Source organism: Apodemus sylvaticus, chromosome 2 (assembly GCF_947179515.1).
Source record: "Apodemus sylvaticus chromosome 2, mApoSyl1.1, whole genome shotgun sequence".
Taxonomy (NCBI): Eukaryota; Metazoa; Chordata; class Mammalia; order Rodentia; family Muridae; genus Apodemus; species Apodemus sylvaticus.
In genome coordinates, this window is record NC_067473.1 from 125,367,703 (window position 1) to 125,378,184 (window position 10,482).

The 10,482-nt window shown below is 44.1% G+C and overlaps 1 pseudogene; it reads right to left on the reverse strand.

Moving 5' to 3' along the window:
• Positions 1-1,477: 1,477 nt before the first annotated feature.
• On the reverse strand, positions 1,478-8,436 carry LOC127678067 (high mobility group protein B1-like; annotated as a pseudogene).
• Between the last annotated feature and the right edge of the window lie 2,046 nt (positions 8,437-10,482).

The window sequence follows — 10,482 nt, forward strand, 5'->3', positions numbered from 1 at the left end:
AGAATTTGCTAAGTAGGAGAGCCTGGCCGGCCAGCGAGGCTCAGGAATCTGTCTCTCTCTGCTGGGACTATAAGTGTGTGCCACCACAACTGCCTCTCTCTCTCTTTCTCTTCCCCCACAGGAGTTTTGGGGATTCAACTCAAGAGCTCACGCTTGCACAGTACACTCTCTAATCGCTGAGCTGCTTGCTTAGTCCAAGACTGAATATCTTATCGTGTGCCAGGCTCTGTTCAAAGTGCAGGGAACACTGGGATATGTCAACAGGGAATGACTTTGGCAGGAAGCACCAGAAGCACCAGAGGCAACGGCATTAACCAAGTGACGGCTTTAGTTTTCTCGTGTAATTAGACGTCTAGACACAAGCAATCCCCTGCTCACATGGTGGCCCTGAGGGGCTATCCAGGACTGTGGCTGCTTCTCCTTCACATTGTCCCAAGTTTGTTGCCCCAACACTAGCAGCTTCTGTGTTCTAGGCAGGAAAGAGAAATGGCAAAGGAGAAATTTTGTGATCCAGAGAACCCTTTACCTTGGCCTGCTTTCCTGGAAAGCTACACCCAGCAATTCTCTGTCACTTTGTGTCTTTTCCTGACAAAAGGGGCAGTAAGAAAGGCACTATCAATTGTTTTCTTGTTCTGCTTTGTTTGATAGGCTCCTTACTTGCCCACAAAAGTTTTGAGGGGAGTGGGGAAATGATTGAGGGTCAGCAACATTGGTCACGAAACGAGTAAGACTCATGGGTATGGAGGCTGTCACTGCAGTGTAGACACAGTAGACAAGATGGCAAACATTTGCCCCCCTACACACCTACTGGCCAAATACTAACAGCCATGAGTGGAGTGCAGAGTGATCAGGACAAGGGAGGACCTGAAAGGTGATCCAGGTTCCATGTTTTATGTGGAGTTAGGGAAGAGTTGACCTTGGGGCTGGCTTCTTCTGAGGAAGAGAGAGGCAGCCTTGCCAAGGTCACCTTTACTGATCTACTGTTGGTTATAATTTAAACTGGGAAAAGAAAGCAGCAGAGCCACGCCCACCTACTTCTATAAAACAAAAGATAGCTAACAAGCTCTGCATGCTGTATGAAGCTCTCCTCCTCCTCCCTCCCTCCTTCCCTCCTACCCTCTCTCCTTCTTTTCCTCCCTCTCTCCCTCCATCATGTCCAAAGCAGAAGTTAAAGTTGCTTTTTGATGGCGATGAGAAATGACCATTGGGGGATATGCTAAAAAGTGTCCGTGTATGTGGTTTCATACTGTTGAAGCATGAAAGGCAAAGCATCAGGTCCCACACAAACTTTTTTCATAACAAAACAAAAGAAAAGAATTATTAGTGCTTTTCTTAGTTCCTTGGTTGCCCAGGGTGGGCTGACATAAGATATGTGAGAATGTTCTTCTCTGCCTCGGGGAAAGAAGAGAGCTATGGACATTTAAATGTTCTTATTACATGTATTTATTCATGCACATACTCCTGTGAGTTGTGGAGGTCAGAGGACAGCTTTCAGGAATGTGTTCTCTTCTACCCGTGTGCTGGCCTGACTCGAGGTGCCAAGCTTGGCAGAGGACTCCTTTACCCACTGAACCATCTCAGCAACCTGGATGTGGACCATTTGTAATAGAGAGAACAGTATGAGGCAAGTTCTGTTAATGAGTAGTGCAGCCTGTGACTACAGAGGTATAAAAAAAGTGCTAGCTGTTAACTCAGGACTGCGGCTTCCAGGGCCCATCTGTGGCACTCTAGACCACTGTTCACACGTGCCTGGCACACAGTCCTATTGGCATGTGGGCCCAGAAACACCTTCATATGCTTCTCACTTCAAAAGTCAGTTGGTAGGAAGGCACGTGGCTGGATCTGGTTTTGGTTCTGTGCTGCCGGAGCCCGAACCCCTGAACCCTCGAGCTATGATGCCCACCCACTGCAGTCCTCGTGTGTCTTATGCATGTTCACCACAGGCATGTAATGTGATCAGACTTGTGTATCTTTGAACTGCAGCTGATGTAATTATTTTTTTACTGGCAGTCATTTTCCATCAATGTGTTATGCTATGGGTAGTCATCCTTTACACAAACTGAGAACTCTGAGTCCTAATAAAACCCAGGTTCCGTGAGAACCAGTAGGTACATTCAAGGCCACCTGTAAGAGAGTCATCAGGGACCCAGCTGGGGGAGGGTCAGCAAGTGCTGTGGACATGATGCTGCCCCCATGTCATGGCTAGTGATTTTTGATCACTTTACAAAAACAAAACAAAACAAAATGAAACCCAGTTTCCCATCTTTGTTCATTTTTAGATTGGCATGAGGTCAACCTGTGTTCCCTTTTGAGTGATGACTAATTGCTCTTTCAGCCCCGAGGTCATCATGATCCTAAGAAGACTCAATGCTTCTAAAAGCTGCTACTGCATACTGTGAGATTTCACCTTTATCTGGCCTCTTTCAGTCTTTTGTTTTGTTTTGTTTTGTTTTTCAAGACAAGGTTTCTCTATGTAGCCCAGGCTGTCCTGGAACTTACTCTTTAGAACTCTATAGTTCTGAATGATTCTGATTGTTTAAGATGACTCAGGAAATCTGAAAATTTGATGCTGGAGTATTTAGCCAGCGTGTACAGTGCTGGCCTCTATCCCCAGCACAGCCCCAAACCAAAACTAAACAAACACCTCCAGAAGACACTGTATCTAAGTATTAAGTTATGAATAGTAAAAATGTAACTTTTTGCTTTCTTATTTTGCTTTCTTATTCCTCTACAAAGTTTGGATTATCTTCATGGTGAATGTGTAAGTCAAGTTTTAAGAGTGTAGTCTGGAGATGCAGTGTGGTGGGAGAACACTTGCCTGTCACGTGCAAGGCTTAGGTTCCAGCAGAGTCTGTCTGTCTGTCTGCCTGCCTGTCTGTCTGTCTGAGCTCAAGATAAAAATAAGAAGGAATATTGCACGGGGCTGAAAACTGACCATTCCCCATACCCGTCAACAGAATCCGCTGCAGCAATTTCATAATGCATCTAAGAAGGGGACACATGGAGAAGCTCTGCATTTTTTCTATTTATTTAGAGGGCTTCGTTTATGAGTATCGTTTTAAATAAATATAAAGATGAAAGGTCAAAATGGCAGGCAGGGTCACAATGAGAAGATGCCAGGTAACCAAACATGGTCATAGTCCTATCATCCCAGCACTCAGGAGACAAAGGTGGGAGGACCTCAGGTTCCAGGCCACCCTGAGCTGCAGCAGGAGATCTTGTCTCAAAGTATAATTTGAAAAGGGCTTACATTGTAGTCTAACAATGAGCTAGCACAGGCCCAGCAGTTGTGAGGTCCTGGCTTCCATCTCCAGTACCACATACAACAAAAAGACAGGGAAGAAGCAAGGTCATGAGATGAATGCGGACAGACATGCTCAATGGAGAGTCGGGCTCATCAATCAGCCAGCCAGCCACACACAGGGCTTTTCGAACTCGCTACTCTTGTTCTGTAAAATGGTTGTACAAATACATACTACATACAGATGATAAGCAGCTGTGAAAAGTACTATACACCTCAGGAAACATCAGAGACAAGTAAAGATGAAAAAAAAAAACCAAATAAAACCAAAATAAAAACCAAAAACCAAAAACCAAATTACTGTCCCCATATATAACTAATTTGTGCTGTGCACCAACAAGAACCTGCTTTAAATTTCCATGCCAATTTACAACCCCCAGACTGTACCAGGCAAGGTCAGTGGCTATTGAAAATACTACCAGGACAGGGCTATCTAAGACACATTCGGTAGTGTGTTAACTATACAAAAAAAGACACTTCACACTTTAAAAACAAGTCTGACACAGCCTTAGATTTCAATTTTTTTCTTTAAAAGGAGTGAGTTGTGTAGGGGGAGGGCGGTAAAATGCTTTATAGACAAGGAAAAAAAACTGCTAGAACCAACTTCTTCTTCTTCTTCTTCTTCTTCTTCTTCTTCTTCTTCTTCTTCTTCTTCTTCTTCTTCTTCTTCTTCTTCTTCTTCTTCTTCTTCTTCTTCCTCCTCCTCCTCCTCTTCCTCCTCTTCCTCCTCTTCTTCATTCTCTTCATCCTTCTCCCCCTCATCTTCCTCTTCCTTCTTTTTCTTGCTCTTTTCACCTTTGACCACCCCCTCTTTCACTGCGTCAGGCTTTCCTTTAGCTCTGTAGGCAGCAGTATCCTTCTCGTACTTCTCCTTCAGCTTGGCAGCCTTCTTCTCATAGGGCTGCTTGTCATCCGCTGCAGTGCTGTTCCACATCTCTCCTAGTTTCTTTTCAACATCACTAATGGATAAGCCAGGATGCTTGTCTTTGATTTTGGGGCTGTACTCAGAACAGAACAAGAAGAAGGCCGAAGGAGGACTCTTGGGCGCATTGGGGTCCTTGAACTTCTTTTTGGTCTCCCCTTTGGGGGGGGATCTAGGTTTTCATTTCTCTTTCATAGCGAGCCTTGTCAGCCTTTGCCATATCTTCAAATTTCCTCCTTTCTTTAGCAGACACGATCTGCCACCTCTCTGAGCGCCTCCTGGAGAACTCTGAGAAGTTGACAGAAGCATACAGGTGTTTCTTCTTGTGCCCCTCCTGGCAGGTTTGCACAAAGGACATTTTGCCTCTTGGCTTCTCAGGATCGCCTTTGATTTAGTTTAGTTGATTTTCCTCCATGAGGCACAGGGTCGCCCAGTGCCTGTCCAACTCTCGCTTGCTCGGGCGCTATCTCTGTGGAGCCCAATGTACTGCAATGGTTGTGACAGCAAGAGCCTGACATCTTTATTTTGTTTTCTTAACCTTTTGGATTTATTTATTTTATATTGTGTGTATCAGTATTTTGGCTGAATGTATGTCTGCACCTCATGAGTGTGCCTAGTACTGTAGAGGCTGGAAAAGGGTGTCAGGTTCTCTGGAACTGGAGTTACGAAGGGGTTATGAGCTACTGTACCGGCTAGTTTTGTGTGTCATCTTCACACGGGTTGGAGTTATCACTGATCAAGGAGCTTCAGTTGGGGAAGTGCCTTCATGAGATCCAGCTGTGGGGCATTTTCTCAGTGATTTTTCTCAGTTAGTGATCACGGTGGGAGGACCCATTGTGGGTGGTGCCATCCCTGGGCTGGTAGTCTTGGGTTCTATAAGAGAGCAGGCTTAGCAAAACAGAGGAAGCAAGCCAGTAAGAAACATCCCTCCATGGCCTCTGCATCAGCTCCTGCTTCCTGACCTGCTTGAGTTCCAGTTCTGACTTCCTTCAGTGATCAACAGCAATGTTTCCACAGTGTGAGCGGAATAAAGCCTTTTCTCCTCAACTTGCTTCTTGGTCATGATGTTTGTGCAGGAATAGAAACCCTGACTAAGACAGCCACTAAGTAGGTAATGGGATTTAAAGCCAGGTCTTCTGAAGGAGCGGCCAGTACTCCTAATCTCTCTAGGCCCTCTGTTTTATTTTTAAAGATAGAATCTAATTATATAGTCTGGGATGACCTCAATCTTGCCATCCTCCTGCCTTAGACTCTCAAGTACTGAAAGTATAGATGTGGGGCTCTATGCGTAGACATTTTGTATTGTGATGTTCACATCTTTGCCACTCACCCACCCCTGGAAAGAAAGAAGAACTCAAACATTCAAAGTTGCCATTTGCTTTGAGATGTAATTTTTGCTCTTTGAAAGTCCATTTCTGTGGGCTTCCTTCCAGTTACACTGCATAGCAGGGCAACTGGCTTGCCTGGTCTCTCTATCTCTTGCCATTTACACACAGATATCCTGTTTTGATAACCTCTCATACTCTATTACATGGCCAGGGAAAACTACTACTGTCCCTGCTTTGCCGTGTTCCCTCTGCTCATGAGGTGCCATTAATTACCAAACAAGGAAGTTGATGTCTACATGAATAGAAGGAAATGCCCTCTGAATGGGATTCCTTTGTTGCATTTGCTAAGTCTGTTCAAGGAACTGGGGTGGACACAGTGGCAAAGAGAGCATTATTCCATTGGTTTATCACAGAGAAAGGCCCCTACACCAATAATAAGAGCCAAACTATCTGAGGATGGTGGCAAAATGTCAAAGGACTTCCCTGAAAATCTAAAATGACCCCTAAAAGCCAGAAGTTGAAGACAGAATAGATAAAATGGAAAATGGCTGTTGACAATGAATAGATATTCTCTGACAATAGCAGCAGTGGTAATGATTCTGCAGTGATTGTCTGTTGGGGAGGTACTCTTAAGATGCCTTGATTACATGGAGCTACTTCAGTTACTATTTTTAATCATATAAAGTGACACCTAATGTCACCTAGACACACTGAAGGACTTAAATGGATGAGTTAAAAATCATTCAAAAATCATCGTGGGTATCAGTTTGAAGACAGCCTTGGGAACCTTTTCCATAGATTTCTGGGTTGATCATGACTCTGGGGTGAAGATCTTGTCAGTTGTCATTGTGGACAGTTGTCATTTCATATAAAAAAAAAAGTCTGGCTTTTTATAATTCAAGCCTTACTGAAAGTCTTTAGAGAATCTGTATCGGCGCATATCCCTTGTTCCTAGTGATGGGTTGCATGGGAATTTCAGACATATATCGTGTATTGTGATTGTCTCTGCGACCCCATCCTTACCCTTCCCTCTCTCCCTCCCCACAGATAAATTTTAATTTCATTTTTATATAATGAACTTCTCTTTTTAATTAACTTACACACTGCACATTAATTTCAGATATGCTTTTATCATTTTTCCTGATTGATTTTAAAATTTGACTCTAACCTTTCTGGAACTCAGCTTTAATAAAACATAAATTCACCCCACAGTGCACTAGGCAGTAGATTCCTACGGTGTTAGAATTAGAAGAGCCTTAAAGAGCATTGCTCCTCTCCTGTTTGTTACTAATTACTACAGAATTGTTAACAGCAGTGATATTTTAATATGAATAAATGTTAATTAGAGAGGTTATTTTCTAGTTGGTCTATTTTGCATTATAAATCTACTTTGAAACTTTAAAAAAAATAGGCATGGGCACACTTACCTAGCATGTGCAAGGCCAGATGGTCCATCTCTTGAACTGTCTTGTAGAGCAGGCTGGCCCAAACTCATTATGTACCTTGAAGGGGAGTTGACCTTGAACTTCAGATCCTCCTGCCCTATTTCCCTTCACCTCTAAAGTACTAGAATTAGAAGTATGCACCACCATGCCCAAGTTACAAGTTACTCTTGAGCTGGAGTCTAGGGCTTCATGTAAACACTCTAGCAGCTACGCAACATCCCCAGTCTGTGAACTCTGAAGAGAATTCATTTGATAACTGTTTATCTGTAGTTGTTTGTGTTGACCTGGACAATTAGGAGGTTGATAATAAAACTGATAGTATGCAGGAAGTTTTTTCTTGATTGTGAAAAGAAATCAGCTTGTGGACAGCCAACTGCTCAGTAGCTTTGTACAATCTGCTCCAACATTCTAGTGTTCATCTCTCTCTGCTCCTTGCCTTTCCCTTTGAGCAAGCCAAGAAACTAACAGGTTCTCTCACTAGGATGCGTTAGACAGTGTTTGAGGGTGTTCTTCTGATATCTATGCTTTTACCTTTTGTGGAGATGATGCTTTAACCTGAGATGTACCTACTGTATACTACTGTGTAGATAGCTACTGTGTAGTAGGAAGCTGCTCATCCTCCTTGCTGGTGTTTAGATGAAGAACTTAGGGACTGCGTATTGATGCACATATTGATGTCGTTTGATTACCTAGTCAGATCTGAATCTGTGTTTATTCGGGTCTTATACCATTGTTTTTTCTATCTCACTGAACTGCTACTTCATTGGATAAGACATTGTCAGTCTGTAAGAAGTAGCTGTTGGTTTTGAATTTGAGTTGCTGCTGTTCTGACAGCACTCACTTGTTGTCGAAACAGAAAGCTACTGTCCCCTTGGGACTCCTTTCAGTACTGCCTGCTTTACATATTTCTCTACAAATCCTTACCTTTCCAGTTGCTGGTTTCTCCATTCCTCTTTTGGTTGGAATATTTTTCTTGACCTTGCATCAAACAGCTACGCTGTTCTGCAGCCCCTCAGCTGGAGTCCTTTATGGGATGAGATCACATGCAAAGCCACTGCCTTTTAGCACACATGTAGAAATTCTGATGACGTTAAGAAGGGAGCCCCAGGAGGTGAAGGGGTGACTTTCCAAACTTGGGTTACATTTACTGGACAAGTGTAAACACTTTGTTTTTATTGTATTTATTTAGTAATTATCTTCTTGTTTCACATATATAATCCTTATTTGCATTTTTAGTAGTCATATAAAGCTTCTTTTAAAATTGATTTCCAATCTGGGAAGGTAGCTCAGGTGTATATGGCTCCCTTAGCACGTGGGACATTCTAGGGTAGATTGCCCACACTGCAGAAAGGAAAATCCAGGTACAAATCAGTTGAAGGAAAGAAAACTATTGATTGGGGCTGGTGATACAACTTAGTTGGTGACGTACTTACCTGGCATGTCCACCAAGCCCTAGGATGAATATCCCCAAGTCTGCATAAACCAGATGTGATGGCTCAGACCTGTAATAATACTACACTCAAGAGGTAGAGACAAGGAAGACTGGAACTTCTGGGTCATCCTTGGTTACATATCAAGTTAAGTACAGCCTGGGGTATCTCAAAGTAAATAGATTTAAAAATAAAGAAATAAATACTTTTAAAAGAATACTGATTAAATACTCAGATAGTTGTTATGAGCTAGGGGATTATAAATCTCATACCTCTGTTGGCGAAGGAAAGATGTGTAGTGCAAGTCTCATCTTTTCAGATTCCCTCCCCCTCCACACCCATTTTTGAAAAAGGGTCTCACTGTGCTGGCCAGGCTGGCCTCTAACTCACACAGCAGCAGCAGCCTCTGCCTCCTGTGTCCTGCGATTACATGCATTGTCACCTCACCCAGCAATGTCATCAGTTTCGATGTGCAGACTGCTAAACTGCCCTTACTTGTACAAACCACCTGTAAATGTAAGGCTCCTGATGCCTACCTCATCCTGAATACAGAAATCTCTGTGAATGCATCTGCTAGAACTTTCCAGAGTGCTGCTGGGATGGTTAATGTCCACTGTCAACTTGGCTGGATTAAGAAACACCTGGGATGGGCGGGAGAACTGGCTCAGTGGTTAAGAGCACTTGTTGTTCTTGCAAAGGACCCGAATTCAATTCCCAGAACCTGAATAGAGGCTCACTACTAAAATGCATAGTGCACAGATATATATGCAGGAAAAGCACTAATATAAAGAAGGAGGAGGAGGAGGAGGAAAAGGAAAAGAAACACCTGGGAATAATGATACCAACCTCTGGGCATGTCTGTGAGGATGTTTCCAGAAAGGCTTAACTGAGGAGGGAGAGAACTGCCCCCCAAGCTGCCCTCTGACCTTCACACGTACACCATGGCATGTACACCCCCACTCCCTACCCACACACACACACACACACACACACACACACACACACACGCGCGCGCGCGCGCGCGCGCGGGCAGGCGCACACGCACATGCACACAGACACAGACACAGACACACACACACACACACACACACACACACACACACACACACACAGAGTAGACAACAAGACTCGTCCTGAATGTGGGTGGCACCATCCCAGAGACTGAGGTCTGAGAACAACAGAAAAGAAAAACAGGAGGAAGTGCGCTAAGCACCAGCATCTCTCCCTGCTTCTGGACTGTGACCAACCACAAAGTGACCAGCTGCCTCACGCTTCTGCAGCCTCGCTCTCCTGCCGCCTCAGCTGGAGCAGCTGGCTTTCCCACCCTGTCTTCCCCACATGTTAGACTGTCCCCTCAAACCATGACCCCAAACAAGCCTGTCTTTCTCATCTTTCTTCTTTCGGGTATTTATTTTGTCACAACGACAGAAAAAATAACTAATAGAGATGTGGACTAATAAGAACTAATACAAAGTAGACACTTGGCTGGGGGATGCTCAGTGGATAGAGGGGCTTGCTGCCAAGCCTGACGACCTCGGTTCAAGCCCCAGAACCGGTATGATGGAGAGAACTGCCTTCTGCAAGTTGTCTTCTGACCTTCATAAAATTAAAAAAAGAAAGAAAAAAACTGAAGCAGAGACTTAATTGGGGCATGTGTGCATGTTTTTAAAGTCCCAGACCTGTGGAGGTAGAGCTAGACAGGTCCCTGGAGCTTACTGGCTAGCTAGTCTTATCCCAGGTCCCACCCTCAGAAACAGGGTGGGTCAATCTTAAAGAATCCAAGGTTGACCTCTGGCCTCCACACTCAAGCACATATACATGTACTTGCACACATGCAGACACATACACCCATATTTGCTCTCTCACACACACACACACACACACAGGCACGCACAGGCACCTTCACACATACATGGGCCCACACACGTGGGCATATGCACAAAGTGGGGACTTTAGGATCCTTGAAGTCACAGCCTTCATAAGCAGGATTTGTGAGCTCTCAGAGAAGTGTAAGGTTTGGTCTTTCCTTCAGCCCTGTGAAGACACAGAATTTTTG